The 23035-nt window shown below is 32.5% G+C and overlaps 1 pseudogene; it reads right to left on the reverse strand.

Annotated features, from left to right (window-relative positions):
* LOC143639943 (zinc finger protein 280D-like) overlaps nucleotides 1-23035 on the reverse strand; it is a 54402-nt pseudogene that overhangs the window by 12195 nt on the left and 19172 nt on the right.

A 23035-nucleotide genomic window follows, 5' to 3' on the forward strand; every position in this document is an offset into this window, starting at 1 on the left:
TAAGCTTAAAACACTTAAAGTTTTATTTGAAAATCACCATTTTTAAATACCTATAGGGAAAAATAAAAAAACAGAATAATTATTTTTCCAACAAACCTATCCTAATTTTATTAGTTTAATTAACCGTTCTTACAATTTAAGACCAGTAATTACTTGAGTTACTATGTTGGAAAATAACATCAGATAGTATCTTAGAAGTTCCTTACTGCTAGGTCCTTTTGGCTCTTTGAGGAGAAAAACTAGTTTCTAATAGGGATAACTTTGCTTCAAAACAAAAACTTCCTGTACTATAATTTTAGTTGTCAATTTACAGGTTTAACTCTTCTTACCTCATCATACGATTTACATAGGCTTTACTACAGCTAGTATTGTATCTGCAAAAGCTACAGTGGACATATGTAGGAAAATGGTTTGCAAAATCTTTTATTTCAGAACAGCACTCAATGCACTTGTGAATGCCTCGACAACACCTTGTGGAGACACAAAGAAAATGGTATAAATATATTTTAAAACAAAAGTAATCAGTAAGAGCCATATTACTATTCTAATTAACTAAAGTATAATGTTTTTATACTTAAATTTAAATTGGTATTGTATATTAGGAATAAAACATCACCTTAAGTTCCTCAATGCAGTATTAACTTTGATTTTTTTTATTGCTATTAGCCAATGTACTTTGTTTCTTTTGCATATTAGAGATTTTTTATTTGTATTTAGATTTACTTCCATTAGGCTTATTTCCATTAGGTTTATTTGCATTGTATTTGGTTGTATTAGGTTTACTTGTATTCGATTTTGTGGGATTTTTAGCAGTTATATTTTTAGTCCTTGGAGGTGAGAGCTGAAGGGTAGAAGTGCTTGCATTAATGGAAGGTTTAGGTGAAGATCCTGACTGAAGAGGTTCAACTGAAGCTCGAATAGTAACCTACAAGAATGCAGAATATATTTACTTCAAAAAAAAATCACTATATTACTATTAAAATATCACTGTACAAAAACCATTTAAACTTCAAGTATTTTGAAAGAGTACACATAAACTGCAATTGTATTTAGTCTTATTTACTCCAAATGTTCAAAACAAATAAATAAAGTTAAATTTGATATTTATTCACTTAATGTAAAATCAGTTATGTCTAAACACAGTTATTAATGAGTAATTAGGAGTTAATAAAAATTGTATGACTATCAAAAGAGCACATTTCATAGCTATTTTTATGCTGTGACATAATTTTTAAAAAATTCATATATATGTCTAAGTTTCACAAAGCTTGAAAAATAACTCTAGAAAGGCCGACTGATCTCACCCTTTCATAACTACAAAACAAATAGATCTATAGTAAATGTGACCTCTCCTTTATGGGCTCATTATCCTGGATTTATACTTATAAAATGTTATAAGAAAGAGTTAAATCAACTTTTTCCACTGTGTGAAGAATTTAATATTGAGACTTCTCTTAAAGGAAACTAACACAAAATTTATCATTTAGTGTTCAAAATAGAAAATATTCAATTATATCTCTTAGTTGACAATAGAAAGGTCAATTGCCTACCAACATTCTCATTGATCACTTGACTATACTCTCCTCATGCATGTGAGGAACAGATTATGATGAAGTCCTATGAAACATGTGCTTAGGTATTATACAAAAGCACTAGGTCAGGAATCAAAAGAACTGAGGTTGAATCTCACATTATGCCTTCCAAGCCATGTAATCTTGAGTAAATAAGATATCCTCTTTAAACTTCTTCATATCTAAAATACAGGGCACTATTTGCCTTTTCTACTCACTGAATGATTGTATGGATTAAATAATACAATGTATGAAAAGTACACTCAAAGCCTCATTCTAAGATGTTGTAACAACATTTAGTATCATTATCATTAATATTATTATTATTATTAAGGGGAAAAATGAGAGAGGACTGCACTGCTTACATTAGTGTTCTGCATGTCTAGTTCCAGCATGAAATGAATGGTTTGCAGGGAAGAATGCTGGATAGCTTCTCTTGCTCTAAGTCTTCAGAGCATGGCTTTATATTATTTTATTTAATTCAAGTACCAGACATACCCACATTCAAAGGTAAGTACCCAAAGCCAAATATAAATGTTTTGGGGGTTATTTCACTTTGGATTATCCATGCCTCTGTTTCCCTCCACTGGAGCAAATATTTAAGAGCTGACTGTACATAAAGAAGTTAGAGAAAACAGATGTATATAAGGCAAAAAGGGAAAAGCAAATTACAATCATCAGTATGCAGTCAGACATGTGTTTGCTCACTTAAAATACAATGCTGTCCAGCAGCAGTACTTGCTTCTCTGAGAGTAGACTAAATGATAACAATTTCAACAAACATCTGAGAACCTTTGGCATTCAAGGCACTATGCCACACACTGGGAATACAAAGATAAATAAAATAAGATTCCTGATATCAAGTCTCTTAGAGTTTAGCTTCTAAAACTGACATAGTTCAAAAATAGCCTATATAATATTGAAACAACCCCCTGATCCAAGGAACAGTTAAACTAGGTACACTTTTAATGAAGGAATGCCATTTCAACATAGTACCCACCACTGAACTCAATGGTTAAAGCTTTCCTTTCTAAGCATAAAAACAATGAAATCTAAAATTAGTCAATAAAAATATGAAGTCATTTTTAAAAAGTCATATTTAATAGATAAAACCAGGTTAGAGCTAATTTTTATTATACAAAATGTTAAAATATAACATATTTGAACTCACTTTTGTTCCAGGAGGCAATCCTTTTAGTTGTTTAGGTTTTATAAATGTTCGATGATGCTGTGTCTTATGATCCATTTTCTCCTTGCATGTCAAAAATTGCAGTCTACATTTTGTACAACGATGTATTCCTTTTTTCTATTGAGAAACAGAAAAAAGGAAAAATAACTTTTATAACCACAAAATTCTGTGTCCTGGAACTACTCTAACTTAATTTTAATTAAAGTTTATAATTTCTTATCATAGATAGTATTTTTAAAAACTTATATTACTATCAAATGTATTTGTTACTATATAGAGTCAAACATAAAAGTTCTATTAACAGGTTCAAATAGAAGTTATACCAAATGTATGAAAGCTTTTAATTATAAACTTAAATTATTTAAAAACATGATACTATGAAAATGAGCTAAACATGTTTTAATTTTAGAAAATATCAAAATCATTTTAAAATTTTGCTATTTTCAATCATTTGACAAGTTGGTAAAGTAAATTACACCCTCTAAACTCAAGTAAATCTAACTAGATATTTCAAAGGTTAAGTTACAAAAATGGTTATATAAAGCAATGTTGTCCAATAAAACTTCCTGCAATAACGAAATGCTCTAGAGCTTTCCTGTTCAACATGGTAATTACTAGCCATATAATGGTTACTGAGCACTTGAAACGTGTCAAATGAAAGTGAGGAGCTAAATATTTTAAATTTTATTTAATTAATTTACACAGGTAATTGTGGTCAGTGGCTACTACACTGGACAACATAGATATGGAGGCATAAAATATAACTGATCATTACCTATGTTTCAGTTGAAAACTCCCTGAGTTCCTCCTAATATCCTGGTCCTATCACATTCTACAGATGGGAAATAGAACCCAAGAGAAATCTAAGTCCCTCTCCCATAGCTAGATAATAACAATGCTAGACTCCCTGATCCAGTGTTCTTCCTACTGTATAATATCAACTGAAACCTTTACACATTTATTCTCAATAATATAAAAATATATTTCATATACATATGCTTATAGTATATAGAAATTTAGAATAGCACATGCAAAATATCTTCTTCAAAGCTGTATCTCTGCCAGATACATCACTATTTCCCTTTAAATACAACCAACTCTTCATAAAATTTAAGGTAATACTTCTCTGAGGTAATATACAGAGAAGTATCTAGCAAAGTTACTAGCACACAGCAAACATTTCATTAAAAAAAAAAGCCAGACATAGAAATACAATATCACATATTCAGCTGGGTGTAATGCTCATTCCTGTATTCCCAGAATTTGGAAGGCTAAGGCAAGAGGATTTCAAGTTTGAGACCAGCCTCAGCTACTTAGCAAGACCCTGTCTCAAAAAATGAAAAGGGCTGGGGATATAGCTCAGTGGTGAAGTTTACTTGGGTTTAATTCCCAGTACCCTCCCCCCGCAAAAATCATATGTTCTCACTCATACATTCAAGATAAAAAAGTTGATCTCATGGGAAGTATATAAAGTGGTCACTAGAGGCTAGGAAGGGTGCAGGGATAGGGATGAGGGAGATCAGACACTGGAAAACAAAACACTTTGATAGGAAGAATAAGTTCTAGTGTCCAACAGCACGGCAGGGTGACTATGTTTATAATAATTTATATATTATTATAAAGAGCTAGAAGAGAGTTATGTGAATGTTCCCAACACAAATGATAAAACTGTTTGAGGGAAATGCTAATTACCTTAATTTGAACTTATACATTGTAAACATGTATTGAATTATAACTCTATTTCCAATAAATATGTATAATTGTTATATGTCAATTAAAATTTAAAAAATAGAAAATAGTTCTTCACAATGTCCAAAGCAATATGTAAGAACAACATGTTTGAATAATTTTAGCTGTATCTTAAGACTAGCAGTGTAGTGCACTATCTTATATCATAGATATAAGCAACTTAACACAAATTCACTTATAAAGTATTCAAAGAGAGGAGGAAAAAAGAGAGAAAAACTTGGCTAAGAAACAGATACCAGACAACAGGACAGAACAAAAGTTCACTAGAATTCATTTCCCAGAACTCTTTACTAGAATCACTTACTAGGTTACCTCATCCAGCTTCATGATTTGAAATACCACCTACCCAAATGCTTATGTGGCAATATTACTTGACATCTTATATGCTTCTCTATGGACAAACTAAACTCTAGGTTTCCTATATCTCTCTCCTACCATCCTAAATCTGTTCCTTGCTCAGTTTTCTCCATAGCTTAGAATATTAAAACTCCATTCTTATAAATGCTTAAGACAAAAAACTCAGTGTCCCCTCCTGCCCCCCCCCCTCTTTAACACATTAATAAAACTGCCAACTTCACTTTCAAGACTACTGATAACATTCCTATTTGTCATTACCTCCAACCACTGCTACCATACTGGGGCAAGTTCCCCAGACTATGGTTTAAAAAAAAAACAATAAAACTTCTATCTTTCTTTCATGTCTTTTTCTGCCCTGTGATCTATTCTCTCCATGGTTGTCGGTAATTCTTGAAATATGCTAGGTCTCTCACTTAAAACCTTCCAGGAGCTTTCCAAAGTCCTGACTCTGGGTCCACACAAATTGGCCTGCATTCTATTGCTACAACCTTATCTCCTACAATTCATCCTTCTATTAGTTAACTCTGCTCCAGCTTCAATGGCCTCCTTGCCAATCTTATTAGTAACTCTGGTTTATAATCACTTCATTGCCTACATAATGTTACCTCTCCCACATGGCTTACTCCTTAATTTCCTTTGAAGAGGCCCTTTAATGCCCATGCTGTATATAAAAGAGCAAACCCTCCTCCCCAGTGCTTGGCACTCCTTATTTTCCACATTTATTTCCTACCCACAATACTTATCACCAGCATATACAAACACACATTCACACAAATTTATTGTCTTTCTCCATTACAGTACCAATTCCTAAATCACACTGCTATATAATACCTAAAACAGTTCCTGACATACAGTAAGGCATCCTAAATAAATATATGTTGGATGACTAAATAGTGAAGCAGAAAGCAAGAGACTAATGCAGAAAAATACATGAGCGGCAGGTACAATTTAACTAGTTCAAATGACTGCTACTTCATTAAATGCATATTTATCCAAAATCCTGAGACAGGAAACATCAATCTATAATTCCCTGAGGTGGACTCAAGTCTTATACATCTCTGATGTTATGTACATATGCATTTTAATGTGCTAAGGGTGATGAAGATACGGTATCACAGTTTTTAATAACAACAATGTTCAATCAAAGATATAATGATCTATTCAGAGTATAGAAAAATAACTGTACTGAATTTTTTGATAGTCTTGAGGGATTTAAGGGTAATTCTTACTATATGTAATTTCTACCTTTAGATCTAATGCCAATGTAAAATCAACTCTGTGACAGCAGTAAAAACTAGTGCTCTAAAGTCATGTTCTGTCTTTGCCTTTTATGAGACAATGCAACATTAGGCAAGTTACTTTCACTAAAACCCTGTTTCCTCATTTATAAAACATATATAGGTTGTGAGGATTAAGTACCCTGATACCATATGGTGATTACTATATGTTAACTGCTTATTGTTTTATCTAATAAGCTTTTTTAATATATCAGAAATTCTTAAATTATTTTATAAAAGTCATATAAACTCGGTTGTTTGCTCTAAAATTACTCAAGACATAACAATATAATCTTTTAAAGAAACAATTACAAGTGAGGTCTTCAACATAATAAAATGAGACACAGAATCAACAATTTTTATTACCTGATATTGTACTGTCATCTGTTAAAAGTTTATAATTCTACTCAGTGAAGGTTTCCCAGTCTTTCATAAATAAGTATACATATTATAAATACATTGGAGGATGCCTGATGATCCTTCTTTCTTACTAATAGATTGCCCTATCTTTACTGCTGGCTATCTACTTCCCAGTCACACCCAAACAAAAAAAAATTTAAAAGTTAGGAACCCATGGCAAGTCAAGATGGCTCCAGGCATGAAGGTTTGATTTTAAATAACATAGCCTAGGCTTGTGACACAACTTAGTAGCACATGCTCAGCATGTGCAAAGTCCTGCATTCAATGCCCTACACCACAAAAAATAAATAGAATACATTGTACACCCCACACACTGGATCCACACATCTTATCATTATTTTCATGTCTATAACTCAATGTAGAGCTTAGTAAAGCATCTGGGGAAAGTTACATTAAAAAGCCTCAAAATAAAATAGTTTATACCTTACTCTCCCTTTTAAAATTAAAGGCTAAAGATGAAATACAGAATACGAAGGACAATGTTTCCCAAACTCTTTATCAAGAAATGTTAATAGGTATGTTCAAATAAAGTGTTCAGTGGTCAAATAAGTTTGGGAAATGATACATACTATATCTTTTGCTTGGAGATTTACAATGTCCATTAGCATATTAAAAGCTCTGAGAAGTCCTGTTTTAATAAACAGACAAACAAAACTGTTTAATTTTTTAAATCCAGGCATTTACCAAATTGATTTACCAGTGACAATACTGGGAGAACCCCTATTAACACCTGTTGGAATACTGTTGGGGGACCATTAAATAAAAGATCTTTCCAGAACGTCTCAAGGATGAGTGGTATCCCAGTCACAACACCAGCGATCCCAAATTCATTTGGAAATGCTACTTTTATCATCTTTCCCAATTAAAAATTACTACCTGATTTCATGATTATCTAACAACTGCATCTCATAGCAAGGTGAGTACCAATGGTGAATAAATTGGTGTGCCAGTTTAATTCATAATACGGAAATGCTTAATGAGTTGGAAAAACCTGATTATATGATCAGGTGCAATAAATCCATTAGGTTCTGATTTTGACAAAAACACTGGTGTATCAACATTTTTAGCATAAACAGGGATAATTTAAGTGCTTCAGGAAAAAAAAAACACAATAAGCATAACATCAGAATTCCAAGCACTAATGCTGAGTTCCAAAAATTACACAGCAGAACTGGCAGAAGTAATCCAGGAAAGAAGTTAGGATCTAAACACAGTTCTCTGGCAGAATTCATACATCAATCCATCAACAGCTTCCTTTGCCTTGTAGCTGTGAAGGATGAACCTAGGTCAATGAAAACACATTTTCTCATAATAACAGAGCTTTAGAAAGTGGAAATAAAGTTTGAAAAGGAATAGGAAAACAAGGTATGTATCCACAATCTTTTTTTTTCCTCAGTTCATTCCCCCCATCCTGTTTCTTGAAAACTCCTTCAAAATCATTCCCAGATCTACTCTTAGGACCTTACTATCTGCCACTTGCTTATTTCACTCACCTTCTCTCTTGTTTTTTTTCCCCCTCAATCCTTGGTTGCCTATTTCTAATCATTTTTCACAATTTTATTTATGGTCTTTATTTATGGTCTACACCATCACTGGAAAGGAGATAAGGAAAGAACTGGAAGTTTCACAAATAATTCAACATAAATTATAAATTTAATTGGGTTATTTGGAACAACTCTGCTTCATTTGCAGAATAAAACTAATCAGTGTTTCAATACTTAACCTGTTTTTTCACTAAGATAATATGAACAAACGGGAATTAGAAAATCTCACCTGATGTTTCATATAATGATGCATATAGGGTGTTGCGATTTTAATAATTTTGAGGCAGAAAGGACACAGCAAGTTCTTAGTGTTTTCATGGGATGTTCTAAAGTGAGTTTCCACATCAGAAAATGATGATGATCTATAATTGCAAACCTAGAAATAGAAAGAAGGTTTTGTTTGATTCAAAAATTTATAACTGATGTGCAATTACAAAGCAAATTATGGATCATTTGTTTAGAAGAACACTGTGTACTACTACTCTTGCTGATGCCTATACACCCAAAAATTCCACTAACAGAAGCACCAAAAAAAAAAAAAAAACCAGAAATTATCTTTCAAAATTAAAGAATTCTTCTCAAAACATAACTAGGTTATGTGCTTTTTAGCAGATCGTTCATCTATCACTGCCTTGACTGAAATTTTCAAATTTTGGCACCTCCTGTCCTATAAAGTGCTTTTTCTGCTACAAAAACAGCACTCTTCTTTAGATTGTAAATGGACCCCACACTATGGTGGTGGCAATCAATCTTTTATTTTTTTGTCTTCCTATTCCTTCAAATTCTGGAAAAATACTGGTCACAAAACATTAGCTAGGGTTCTTTATAACTAACAGCATTTCAAATTTCCCTTGTATACACCTACATTCTTCCCTATATGGTAAGACATGTCCATCTGTATTTCTAGCTGGGCTCTTCTTTGACTACCACAGATGTAAGCAAGCAACAGTCTGTGGGCCAAATGCAGCTCACTGCCTACCCCTCATATAATGAATGAGTTATGCCTTCCACTAATAAATTATTTATAAGAGGGACTTTAATTTTGGTAACCAATTTACCTAAATGATTAAAGAATAAAACACTGATATATTTTATGACACATGAAAGTTCTATGGAATCAAATTTCAATGTCTATATATAAAATTTTACTGGAACATGCCCTTGTACTACTATGGCAGAGTTGCTAATTTCCAACAATGACAGTAAACCATCAAAACCTGAAATATTTCCTGAAAAAAATGTATTGACCTCTGGGTTAATGGGCTTAAATCTTGTAGTTAAAACACAAACACACCACTTAAAAGAACACAATAAAAATGTGTATGTACCTGGCAGATATATGGCATTTCACCGGGTTTATGATTATCCTTCATATGTTGTAAAAGAACATGTTCTGTTTCAAATGATAATTCACAGATTTTACAAATGGCTAAAAGTGAGAGGGGGGAAACGGTATTACATTTTAAGATATAAAAAATTATTTTACAAATTTATATAAATAGTGGTAGTAACAGCAGCAGCAGCAGAAGTGATCAATCATATAGTTTGTTAACTGGTTGCCAAGCACATTCCTAAACACTTCACCTCAATTAACTCACTTGATTCCTATAACAGCATATGAGGAAGGCATTTCTATTATCCTCATTTTTCAAGAGTTCATGTCTCAATTCTTATAGCTATAACAAAAGGAGGATCTGGTATTTAAACTCAAGCTACTTAGCTTCAAAATCTGATTTTAACTACAACCGTAGTTACTTAAAGTTTAAATGAAGAACACTGATTTTGCATTTGATATATATGATTTGAGGCTTCTGAATCCCCAATATGTATTGCCCAGATTATGCCAAGGAAATTACTATAATGAATTACTTGCCAGAGGGACTTTAATTTTAGTAACGAATTTTATTTCAAAATTTCTAAAAGTTAAAACTTAATTTTTCCATTTTGCCCCCAAATTCCAGAGTCTATTTCTTATTTTTCTTACAGAGTTACTCAGGTTTTCTCAGAGTTTCTATCTTCAAATTCAATAATATTCAACATTTAAATGAAACTGCAACTTACTAGAAAATTCATGGGGCGTATGTGTACTTTCAATGTGACACTGCAGCTGAAATGGTGTGGGAAACTGATGGTAGCAGTGCTGGCAGGTGGTGTGGTTTTCCCAGCTTTCACTGCTCTGCTTCTCAAGTTCCAAATGATGTTTCATGTGGTTCATAAACCTATAAATGATTGTCAACAGGTGCAAAAATTCAGATTTAAAAACAAAATCTCACCAATCTCTGAGTCTTAATCTCAAAAATACCAAGTATTACTCAAAATCCAAAATGTCTTAAAAGTCCTCTAGAAAAGAGTATATTTTAAATATTGCCTTTTCAGTGAATTTTTTCAAATTTATTTCAAAATAATCAAAATATCACTCATTTTCTAACTCAATCATTACTTCAGATTATTTTTAAAAATTTAAGGTAAAAGAGCAGGCTTGTTTTTTATACCTTAAATACTATTTTTAGTTTAAAATAAAACACTGAAAGAAAGGAAACCCTAGCACCAAAAGCAGCTAGAGTCATGAGAGAAATCTTTTAAGACTGTGAAGACATATAATAGATTCCAGCTGCTTAAAAGACAAATTACTGGTATTTTTACTTGTGTCTTGGTTTCTAAATGCATGTAATAGCAATTTTAATGCTTAAAATTACAAGAACTTTTTTTTTAATGATACTGGCTTACTGTTAGCACATACTGTTCATTTTAACTTGCAGACTGTGCCCTTTATAAAAAAGCTCCATTTTTCAGTTTTACATTCTGCTATTTCAGCTTCCCTAAAAGGCTCCTTATGAAAAGAAACTATGACCTTCAACAGCAGAGAGTGTGTATAAATGAGAATACTTATTTAGAAGAGCTTACTGAAGCTTTTTGCTGAATTTGAAAATAAAAGTTATTCAATCAAAACAACAATTTTTGGACTGGTCAGCTATTTACAATTACTCATTTTGAAGCCATATAAGAAATAATCTTGCAACTATTAACATTGATGATAATGTCATCAATCTGGATAACTATCATCAAGAAGGTTATAACATATATCTCTTTTTTTACACCTCTACCACACTACTCTTTACAGCAAGTTATGATACACCTTAAAATATCTTTCTTCTTTGGCTTTAACACAAGCTCTACAACACCTACCAGAAAAGTCCTAGTCTTGGTTAAGTATTTACATATGCAAAGCCAATATCTTTTAGCTCAAAATCATAAGCACTTAAGTATATTTATATAAAGGATCCTTTAATCAGCTAGTTATTTTTCTCAATTATTAAATAAGCCCAATCTGGAGTTCATATTTTTCAAATGAACAGATGGAAATGGGAGAAACTAAAAGGGCAAATTTTTTGGAATCATGTTCACAGAATGAAATATACCTATTTTTATTGATGAGTAAGGGGTAAAATACTAATATCACAGTATGATAATAACAGAACAGAGTAGAAATCTTGAGCTGTTTGTTTCTTACCATCCTTGAAAAATAATTTGCCTTCCCAGCTTTACTGGAAAAATTAAAAGCAATGTTATATAATACACATAATTTTGGTTATGAGGTACTTTACTTTAAGGTTACATTTATCAGATAACCAATATATTTTAAATGTTTAATCACTGGATGTTATCAAACGGAGCATGCTGAAAATTTCTAAATATTCTGATAACATAGACCTATGTCTCCTGAAATAATTCCTGAAAAAAGGAATTTCCCATTTTCATGTTTGATATGAAATGGAAATGGCTAATCTTAAAAGCAAAAAAAAAACAACTTGTTGCTCAAATAATTTGTAATATGATATGTGTCATATTTAATTTGAACAAGGAGCTTAAATCAGTTAATCACACTTCCATGCTTATCATTGCATCTATTTTTTAAATATATATATTTTTAGTTGTAGTTGGACACAATACTTTTTATTTATTTATTTATTTTTATGTGGTGCTGAGGACAGAACCCAGGGCCTCACAGGTGCTAGGCAAGCACTCTACCACTGAGCCACAACCCCAGCCCTCATTGCATCTATTAACATGATTTCTGACATATTTTACTATTAAAATGGTAAAAATATGTAAATAGGTGGTAGAGTTCTATTATAGTACTGTTTCAGTGTTATATGTCAAAGCACAACTTCCCCTTTGTTAAAGAATGGGGACCACTAGTTCTTGATGGCAGTTAACAGTGTCACAAAGGAGGTAAAACAATGAGAAAATTCATATGATATAAGATATGGGAAAGAACTTGGAAAAAGTTCTACCATAAAGCAACCATTAATGATTATTATAGGAGCATATCATAGAAGACAAGAAAACAAATAAATGCTGGGCCCAGACGTGTAAGTACATGCTTAAAAATGCTACAGGTGATAGTTATAAAGAGTAAATGGAATATACACATATATATGTATGTTTGTATACACAAACACACACATATCTTGTCTAAGTACACTGATATCTGCAACTTACTTTGAAATTAATTTAAAAGTCAGATAGTCCAAAGGAAGAAAAATATGATAAAGCAAGTACAGTAAAATATTAAGAATAAAATAAAAGTTGTAAGTGTAGAAGTGTCCAATAAGACTTAAATTTTTGATAAGTATTTGAAAATTTTTATAATGAAATTGTAGAAAGTAACCTTATATACTATAAATGTCATGCCATATAATCAATGAAAAATACCATTCAATATATCTTGTTATTTTATTCTTGTTACTCACGTACATAAGATATCTTTATAGTATATCATGTAATGCAAAAATTCCAAAGTAAGTTTCTAAAATTTAAAACATTTGTGTACACCTCTTCAAAATTTCATTGTGAATGAAATCTCTAATTGTTAAAGGTGTCAAATTATAAAATCAAAGCAGACACATCTCCTAGAAATGGTATATCTTTAAAACACATTGCTTTTGGCTGGGCTTGGTGGCACATGCCTATCATCCCAGAGGCTTGGGAGGCTGAAGCAGGAGGATCCCGAGTTCAGAGCCAGGCTCAGCAAAAGCGAGGTGTTAAGCAACTCAGTGAGACACTATCTCTAAATAAAATACAAAATAGGGCTGGGGATGTGGCTCAGTGGTTGAGTGTCCCTGAATTGAATCCCTAGTAACCCCATCCCCTCAAATAGATCACTTTTCCCACTAGGTAAATGTTCTTAATATGAATTGAAAGCTTTGAGCATTAAGATTAGCATAAAGAAGTTCAAAACTGGACACTTTTGAAGTGCTTTCTCCTATAACTGAAGAAAAATAAAATGTAAACTACCTAAAAGATTCACTGCTAAAACAAAATGAACTTATTTTTTTCTTTTAAGTTAAAATAAACTTTGTACATCTTAAGAAATGTGAAAGAAATACAAATAAGTAGATCCTGGTGTCAAATTCTAAAATACAAGAAATGACAAAAGCTTTTCAACAACGAACAAACAAACAAAAAGTCTGCCTTTGTCTATAGTAGAAAGTATTAGAATTGTTTATCTAGAATAGCAAAGGAAAATGTAACCTAAAGATACAACATTTATATTTGTAGCATTTCAATTTTCAAATAGAAATAAAAATAAATATTTACATACCTAATATTATTTTTTAGAATTTTCAAGCAACTGAAGCGTTTAAAGGTTGTGTGAGTCTTCTGTTCTTCCTGGGCATCTTCTTCATGTTTTCCATAATAAAAGTCATTAACTAATATGATCAATTTTCCTTTCTCTGAATCAATAGTCTTATTTGTATTTGCTGTATTTGAAAATTCTGTTTTAGCCAGTCCCAAAAAGTTATTTATCATTTCTGGACAACAATGCTGAGAAAGAAAAAAATTAGAAGCCTTGTTTAAAAAAAAAAAAAGCAAAAATTATTCTGTGGTTACAAGTAAGGTCAGGCTATGTAAAACTCTGCTTGGTAATACATCTGGAAAAATAGTCACCAAAAATTTGTGGTGCATATACATATTCTAAAAATGTCAAATGACAAACACTATTGTCTTAATAAACAAAAAAAAAATTTTTTCAAAAAGAAATGAAAACCCTTAAACAGGACTTGGCTATAGATGTAATAACCACTCCTTTGCAATTTATCTACTCAGGTGTAACTATTTAATAATAATTTGTTGCTTGGTCCAAAATTATTCATTTCACATCTATTTCGAGAGTACATAAAGAAATATTTCATTTGCCTTGATGTATATTTTTAATTATCAAGTAACACAAAAAAATTTTGTAAGACCTTAATGGAACTAGACTTTGACCCTACTAACCTGCTATTTCTTAGACTCAAGGTACTAGAAAAAGTATTGAATGCAAAGATATATAAGACTAATCTTCCTTCTTAAAAAAAAAAAAGAAAGAAAGAAAAGAAAAAAATCCACTTTTTTACATTAGGTATAAAAGAAAAGTGTTTTTACATCTTAAAACCTAGAATGCTAAATATCTGAAGAGGAAACTTATCTCTTCGGGAGTAAAATCACAATGTCACATAAAATGATTTTAATATGGAATTTGTTCATATGTGAGCTTTTCCTTTTCTTTTTCAACAAGATAGAACTAATTCTATCTTTTATTTATTTATTGCACATAACATTCAGTTGTATAGTTTTTACTTAAAGGGCAAGCTCAGGAAGATGTGCATTATAATATTTGTTAAAATGCTAATTCCTGGGCCTCACTTCAGAACAACTAAGCTACAATGTCCAGAGATAGGGCCTAGAAGTTAATATATTATCTATTTTTTTTTGATAGTTGTAGATGGACAGCATGCCTTTATTTTTTGTTTATTTTTACGTGGTGCTAAGGATCGAACCAAGTGCCTCATACATGCTATGCAAGAGATCTGCCACTGAGTTAGAGCCCCAGACCTAGAAGTTATATTTTTTAACAAGCGGTAATTCTTTTACAACTTAAGTGTTTTCTATATGTGTTATGTGTTAAACTGGCATCAACATAAGAAAATTTTAAACTCTTAATACACCTATTTCATTTCTAAGATAACAACACCCACTTATACCACATGTGAAATGTTAGACAACTGGTGGAACACTCTGTATTACAAGGGACAGAGGGCCTTTCTGGTCCAAGACAGACTTATAACATTTCTTTCAAGGTTGCATTTTACTTATTTTGTTTTACTTATCAATTTATAAATCTGAAAAGAAAACACACACACACACACACACACACACACACACAATCTAAAATAGATACAAAGAAAAAAAATACTAAGTAAAATGGGCCACAAATAAGTGGTATAACTAACTTATGTTAAGGAGTTGAGGTTTCACCCACATGCAAAATTAGGACAAATAGATTAGTTCTCTAATACAACATGAATCTCTGTAGTCTTCCATTCAGAATAAATTATAATTGAAATAGAAATACAACATAAAAAGGGAGGTAAGAAAGGTTTTGCTATTTATGTTCCTATATTCTTCTTGCAATATTACATAATATCTGAGAGCTCAAACTTAGGAAATTCAGACTATTTCTAAGGAGTTTTACAAGACTAAGTTCCTTCTTTTTAAAAAATGCTACTTTCTACTTTAAGGATAAATGAAGAAAAACATGGTAGGGAATAAAACAACTAGCATTATTAGAAAAATTACTCAAAATGTGTATCTTCTTACTACTACTAATATGTATCACTGGCACCATTTTGACAAACAAAACTCTTCACTTATTTGAAGGATTCCTTGGAGAAAGATCTCAAACAATGAGAAGTTATAATGCACAAAAATAAATAAAAGAGAAAAGTCTTCCTAATAAGAAATGCAGATTATTTTGTGTCCCAAACACAAAATCTGGCATTTAGTAGAAGTTATTCTGAGTCATATTTAGCACCTGATTATTTTCTGAAATCTACAAAATAGTTTATGAGAGAGTATGTTGCAAGGTTTATATTCTCCAGAAATGTCTAATTTGAAATTAAAGTTGACCTAGAGTAATAAATTACAATATATATATATATATATATATATATATATATATATATATATATATATCATATAATCAATTACTTGCTGTTCTTTTTTTTTTCTTTTACACAAAAGACAGGATCAGATTTTTAAAAATTAACATACAAATCTTGTTCACAACAACTTTAAAAATTTGTTTTTAAATTGTAGTTGGAAACTATACCTTTTTTTAAATTTATTTTTATGTGGTGCTGAGGATCGAACCCAGTGCTTCATACGTGATATATGAGTGCTCTACAGTGAGCCACAACCCCAGCCCTCACAGTAACCCCTCACCAACAACAGGTCATCTCTTAGACCTGGAAATCTGTCATCTCTACCATGAAGCCTGGATGACTTTAAACAATTGTTGACCAGTCTGACACTTCATGATCCTAACATCTCTGGTCCCAGTAAGAATGCTAAAGCACTGCATGATGTTGCTGAAAACTTAGAGACTGGGTTCTGAGAAGGGGAAAAAAAGAGGCTGAATACCTAGTTTTCCTCTTCCTCTTCCCTGTGCACAAACACAAAACATGCCCTTTCTACAGAAATAAAATTGCTTTAGAATCCCACCTTATCCCAGAGAGAGATTAAAAAGTAGGACATCAAGGGAAAAGGAGAATGGAAAAGGAGAGGGAAAAATGAATAACAGAGAGGTAAGATAAATTAGAGACAAGGATAGTAGTAAACAGATACTGCAAAATAAAAGAAGGGAAAGAGAGGCCAGTAATGAGAAGAGCAAGGTTTAAAAAAAGAGAGATTAGGATTAGAGAGAAAATGACAGATATAGCATGCAAAGGAAAATTCATTTTGGACATACAACTGTATGGAATAAATATTTTAAAATATAATTCAGGAAAACTGTGCTAAAACAAAGGAAGACACAAATATAAAGGCAAAAGAATACACTGTACACTAGAGAAGACTGACTCAAACTTTCTATAGTAAGTTATGTCACTATAAAATTATTAATGTTAAAAATATTAGTCTAATATAGATAGATAGATAGATAGATAGATAGATAGATAGATAGATAGATAGACTGGGATGTAGCTCAGAGGTAAAGTGCCCCTAAATCCCCAGTATCAAAAAAAAAAGAAAAAGAAAAAGAAACTTATTACTTTCTAGATGAGACCCTCTGTAATTTAGTGAGACCTTGTTGCAAAAAAAAAAAAAAAAAAAAAAAGAACTGGAATGTAGTTCAGTGGTAAAGAGCCCCTGAGATCAATTCCCAGTATCAAAACACAAAGTAACAAAAACCAAACAACAACAAACACTGAACACTAAAATCAAAAACAAAACACTTTTTGAACATTTTAAAATGTTAAGGATACATTCATGATACAGTTATGAAAGCTAGATTCTTCTGTATCACAAATATCAGCTAAGTAATGAAAGATATGGATTGAGATGTGATTATATATCTAGGACAGAATAAGTGAAGATAAGGATATGTAAAAAGTTTTATCAGTGGATACTAAACTACAGTTAGATAGGAATACAAGTTCTGGTATGCTATTATTACATAGTAGGGTGTCTATAGATAACAATAATGCACTGTACACTTTAAAAAGCCAGAAAAAGGGAGTGGAGATTATGGATCAGTGGTAGAGTGCTCACCTGGTGCGGGTGAGGCACTGGGTTCAATCCTCAGCACCACATAAAAATAAATAAATAAAAATAAAGACATTGTGTCCACCTACAGCTAAAATTAAAAAAAAAAGCCAGAAAATTTAAAGTTTTCACCATAAAGAATTGATAAGTGTTTGCAGAGTAAAACATTAAACAATGGACACATATCAAAGCATCGTACCCCATTAATATGAAAAATTTTATGCTTTATGTACCAGTCAAAACTAATGTAAATAAAGACTAAAATTATAATGAATACTCTGGAAAAGTTTATATGACAAGCAAATAATTTACTTATTATTTTTAGTGTACCTCACTATCTATAGTATATCTTACTATATCATACACGTATTTTCAAATTTCTACCTAATAGTAAAGAAAACAACCTACAGACATTTTTGCTAAAGAAAAAAAAGTATTCATCAGCACTTGGGCTTTACTATAAGAGGTATGGTTAGAATACCAATTAACTAATAATACAATGAGAAAAATGTCTAGCTTTAAGAAATTCCTAAAGAATAAATGAAATAATGTATTTATTCAAAGCTTAGTTTTATGTTTGACACATGGAATCAAATAAATTATTATAGGATATTTTAATATTTTTCCATTGGAAAAAATCATTAACTGTGATATAATGAACTTTGATTTATCAAAAACTTCTATTTAAGTTTTTTTAAATTATTGATCTAAAAATTACAATATTTTATGGAAATTATATTAAATTTTAACTAAAATATAAAAATATAAAAGCTAAAAAGTAAAAAAAAAGTCCCCAGTTTTCTATTTTTTAATTTTTATGATCAACACATTATATTTATACATTTTTGAAACAATGTGATTTTTACATTTTTATGATGCAATTGTGTGAACACAATCAAAATCCTCTTCTAATATGAGATATAGAATGCATTACTGTTAATTATACTCACCCTATTATGCCATAGAACATAAGAATTTGCTGTGCCTATCAAACTATAACACTGTACCTGGTGACCAACCAATTTCTATTCCATTCCCCCTCTACTTGTCCCCATCTCTGATGACATCTAGTCTATTTGATTTCTATGAGATCAACTTTTTAAAACTGCCCACTGCCTGAGATCATGTAGTATTTGTCTTTCTGTGCCTGAAACTCTCCAGTTTTAAACATTTCCTTCCTAGATTTGTGACTATGCTTTGAGACTTCATTATTATAAACACATACATTATTCAATTGCATTCAATTTAGTTAAATAGTATTTCTTACACATTGTCCCATTTTATCTATCATAGAGATACCCTCCTTTCATAAAATTTTACAGTGTTCCATTACATAAATCTTTTAATATTTTGGTTATTTCCAGTACAAGTAATCACAAATAATGCTATAACATGTAAAAGTCACACATGGAATAAGGTTGCCAATCTCTCCAGGCCCAGAAATGTGTACGTTTTGCATGTTTAACTGATTCTATTTTGTATACAGACTGTATGCAAAATAGAGGGGAAATAAGAACATTCATGCCTACTTCTATATGTGGAAAGAAAATCAGGAAGGATATAAAACTGGCAACCAGGTCATAAGAGTCTGAGGTAAAGATTCTTCCCATACACACCTTCCTATTTTTAATTTTTAATAATGTGACTTTGCTACCTAGTAAAAATAAATAAATAAATAAATAAATAAATAAATAAATAAATAAATAAATATGACTAAGAGAACATAGTAGCAAGAGATCTTCCAAAAATGGTAGATTAGAGGCATTATACACTTGCCTGCATCTCCTTGAAACCAAATTAAAATAACTGTAACATAGTTGCTCACTGAGATGAATGTCTATGAGAAAATACCAGGTTTCAACTGTGGATAGAGCCTTGGAGAAGCCCAAATAAAATCGACTGTGGAAGACAGAATGAAACAAAATGCACCAGTGCCAATCCCAGGGAAGTATGCCCCAGAGGTAGAGAAGAAACAGAGTCCCAACAAACATGACTGGCACAGGATCCAGCCTCCTGCAGAAATATAGGCTAAGCAAACAACAGTACAGTTTGCATGTTAAATTGGCTCTGTAGAAGACACCTGTACTTCTTTGCATATTCTCAGTTTTATAATTTGGAGCCATCTTAGAAAAGGTCCTATTGTCTGAGGTTACTTACTGCTTCAGCAATCAGCATATGTAGTAACAGATGGTGCTTCTCATTAAACCTGGCAGTTTGCCAGACGCAGCTCTCAGAGTCTGGGGAATGAGCAGTCACATGTAGCCAGGACTGGAAACACCAGAAAAATGGACTGTGGATTATGCAGAACTCACCACCATCCCTTCCACCACAGATCTTTGAGACTCTATATCCTCTCTCCATCCTTGGGAGGGGGGGCATACAGGGACACTCCACAGAGCTAGTATTAGCTCTACCCTCCAAGTACTAAGCTCTGAAGAGAAGATTTGGGGAGTTCCACATTCTGACATGCCATGATGTCAGCATCAGCTCTGCTCTAGAAGTGCATAACACAAATAGCTCCAGAGAGAATTTGTTTCTAGGGAACTCTGCATTCCACACTAGCTCATTCTGGTGTACAAAGCAGCTGAGAGGTATTCCAACTGAATCAAGCCACAAATTGCTACCATCAGTCAACTGACTAGTACCACAAAAGAAAGGAGTAAGCCCCAGTCTTTTCTCTGTCCAAGCAGCACACAGACTAAAGACAAAGAAATTCTCTGATCAGTACAGTCAAAGAGTTTCTATCCTTCCTTCTCACTTGGGCACTCGAGGGAAAAGAAAATTTTCATTTTTTTTATTCATAGTTTTACTTTTTTTTTTTTTTTTAAACTCAGGGGTACTTTCAAAACTGCACTACATCCCCAGCCCTTTTCATTTTTTCAGACAGGTTCTCTTCAATACTGGCTTTGAACCTGTGATCCTCCTGCCTCAACTTCCTGAATAACTGGGATTACAGGCATATACCACCACACCTGGCTTAAGTTTTTGTTGTTGTTCTTATTTTTATGTGCTGTTTTGTGCTTATTTCCCTTTTTTCCTCTTATTTTTTTGATATTGGGGACTGAACTCGGGGACACTCGACCCCTTGGCCACATTCCCAGCCCTTGTTTGTGTTTTATTTAGAGACAAGGTCTTACTGAGTTACTTAGCACCTTGCTAAATTGCTGAAGCTGGCTTTGAAATCTTGGTCCTCCTACCTCTGCCTCCCAAGTCACTGGTATTACAGGCATGTGCCACCATGCCTGTATTTTTCTCCTCTTTTTAATATGAAATATTTTTCTTCTCTTCCTTTCTCCCTTTTCTATTTTACTTTTCTCCAACTATATTTTATCCCTTTGATTAATTCTATTTTTATTATTTAACTGTTTGTTATTTAATATTATTTTTCTTCTTTCTTTTAATTTATTGTGGTATTACTGTTTTTAGTTTTTGGATTTTACTTTATTTATCTACCTCATTTTTTCTTTCTTCTTTGTTCCTCTTCTTCTTTTTCAGTGATTGAGATTGAGTCTGATTGTGTTGAACACATCAGCTGGGTGCTCTGCCACTGAGCTACACTCCCAACCCAGCTGAGGGGAATTATGCCTTGCTTGGGCCACACTTAAACCTTGGCAGATACTTCAACTTAGGGAATAGGAGGAATAAAAGCCCACAGACTATAACCTGTCCCCAAGCAAGCATGGCAAGGTGGGTGAATCTGAAGTCCCTCTTGGGAACCCTCACTACTATAACAAGAACAGAAGAAATAGCATAACTGTTATAGGCACCATAAGTATGGTATATGGTGCCTCAATATCTGTCATTCCCATACCCTATCAGACAGCATATTGCTGATAGGGTTGGAGGTGAGTGTGACAGTAGAGGGAGCTGTAACTGGCCATTGTTTCTCCCCATGAAACAACTAGAGATGCCCTGAATGTCTAAACAAAAGATAAAGGCTCCAGGACATCACCACAATTGGAACAGCCAGTAGCAGAACTGCTTCCAAGTTAACAACCAAGATCAACAAAGCCCAGGGGAAACCCCCAACACATACCTGATAGGGGCTTCGATTCCCACTATAGGAGTAATCACAGAGGGTACACTCTATATCTATTGCTGTCTATAGCAAAATTGCCTGAAATACCAGACAGACTACCCTCTTGCAAGTCCTATAAAGAAAATAAATCACTTAGGCTCTGACATATTATATATTGTGTAAAAATCTTTAACCACAGCCAAAGAAGCCACAGGAAAGTACACAAGGAAGTACAAATTGAATTAAATTCAATACTAAATAGAAACCCAGTAACCCAGGGCTCACCAAGAAATAGTGGAAAAGAGTGAAAGATATCCATCCCAGTGGATGAGCAAATCTCAACATACAAACACAAGAAATATGAAAGCACAAGGCAGTAGAATAGCTCCTGAGGTTTATAAATCTCTAATAAATCTGTAATCCAAAGATATAAAAGTAGATGAACTACTTGACAGAGAAATTAAAAGAATAATTTTTTTAAAAACAGTTCAATGAATTCCAAGAGGATATAAGAGCTGAATGAATTAAGGAAACCAATGCAGGATATGAATGAGAAATTTGATAGACAGGGATTTTGAAACAGAACCAACCAGAATTCTTGGAAATGAAAAGCTCAATAAGTCAGATTTTTAAAAACTCACTTGAAAGCCCCACCAAAACATTAGATAGACCAAAAGAAAGAATAACAAGACTTAAAGAAAAAGTTGAGGAGTTATCAGATTCAGAAACTAATTTTAAAAAATCAGTAAAAATGAACATAATATACAAGATCTCTAGGATACCATTAAAGAACCAAATACAGGTATGATCAGAAAGGATGAGGGAGAAGAGCTACAGATTGAAGGCATAGAAAGTCTATTCAGCGAAATGTCAGAAGATAGCTTCCCAAATCCTGGAAAAGACATGGATATCCAGGTCAAAGAGACATAAAGAGTCCCAACTAGCCAAGCGCCATGGTGCTTGCCTGTAATCCCAGCAACTTGGGAGGCTGAGATAGGAGGATCATGAGTTCAAAGCCAGAATCAGCAACTGCCAAGGCACTAAGCAACTCAGTGAGACCCTATCTCTAATAAAATACAAAATTGGGCTGGGGGTGTGGCTCAGTGGTTGAGTGACTCTGAGTTCAATCCCCCGTATCAAAACAAAACAAAATAAAACAAAAAAAACCCCAAGTAGACATAACAAAAAGAAAAAAGAAAAGAAAAAAAAGCTTACCCACAACATATTATATTTAAACTCCCAAAAGTACCTAACAAAAAATATTTATAAAGCTGCAAAAAAGAAGGGTCAAGTCATATTTTAAGACAAAGACATTAGAGTAA

The sequence above is a fragment of the Callospermophilus lateralis genome, unplaced genomic scaffold, assembly GCF_048772815.1.
Source record: "Callospermophilus lateralis isolate mCalLat2 unplaced genomic scaffold, mCalLat2.hap1 Scaffold_101, whole genome shotgun sequence".
Lineage (NCBI taxonomy): Eukaryota > Metazoa > Chordata > Mammalia > Rodentia > Sciuridae > Callospermophilus > Callospermophilus lateralis.